We start from the raw sequence: 895 nt of genomic DNA on the forward strand, positions 1-895 counted from the left end.
TACTAACACACATTATTGGAGATATAGAGTGACGACTGATATTTAGATCATTTTATTTAAGTCTCAATTGATTTACATTATAAGCTATCAGCCATTTTATCAGCCAGTATCTGCGCAAAATTGCATATTTTTGCTCAGTTTGAGCCTGATGTGTCAAAAATGATTTGTTCAAAAAGTTCAATAAATCCTTTAATTTCATTCAGACTATTATTTCATATGTCAGACTTTAGAGGGTTAAAATCAAGTTTAAAAGACATGCACCAAGAAATGCTCTTAGAAAGGTGATGCTTGTGTATTCTGTAAACTTTTATGCTGACTGGCGCGGCAGTAAATGAACAGTTAGTCACTTGGATTAAAGCGCCTGCTGAAGAACTGAGTAATTGTGTTGCTTGCCAGTTCTTTGACTGCTGTGTTCATTACTGTAGAATGTCATGTACTGCCAGTCATTTGTAGTTTGTATGACTCATAATGGCTGATTGAGCTGAGTGAAGGCCGTCTGTGCGACCCAGTGTCCTACATATTAAAGCTGATTTGTGAGTGGAAGACTTTTCCTCCATGTGTGAACAAGTGTTTGTTTTGAGCATGTGTGTCCTCCTGCACGTGTTTGTTCAGGAGCGAGTCTATCTCTGTTTATGTAGACGTGAGCTACGCTATCGTGAGCATTAGTCTAAACATGTTTTCTGGTCAGAAAGAGAAAGAACAAGTCGTTTAGTTTGAGATTAAGCAGATATCCGGAACAGCTGATTCAGGGCCAGAAAAAAAGAAAAAACAAGAGAAGGGAAAATTATGAAGTAAAACAGGAATACAGTCTGAAAGATGTTAAGAAAGGAAAATACACAGATTTTAAATGAAAAGACCAGTGAAAGGAACATGTGCACCATCATAATTGTGAACT

At 37.0% G+C, this 895-nt stretch overlaps 1 protein-coding gene across 1 annotated transcript in view; it reads left to right on the forward strand.

The window, feature by feature from the left end:
• The window catches only part of LOC107558622 (brain-specific angiogenesis inhibitor 1-associated protein 2-like), a 38,147-nt gene that overhangs the window by 13,635 nt on the left and 23,617 nt on the right, over nt 1-895 (forward strand). The window lies entirely within an intron of this gene.

This window comes from Sinocyclocheilus grahami, unplaced genomic scaffold, assembly GCF_001515645.1.
Source record: "Sinocyclocheilus grahami isolate Dianchi unplaced genomic scaffold, SAMN03320097.WGS_v1.1 scaffold654.1, whole genome shotgun sequence".
NCBI classification, from domain to species: domain Eukaryota; kingdom Metazoa; phylum Chordata; class Actinopteri; order Cypriniformes; family Cyprinidae; genus Sinocyclocheilus; species Sinocyclocheilus grahami.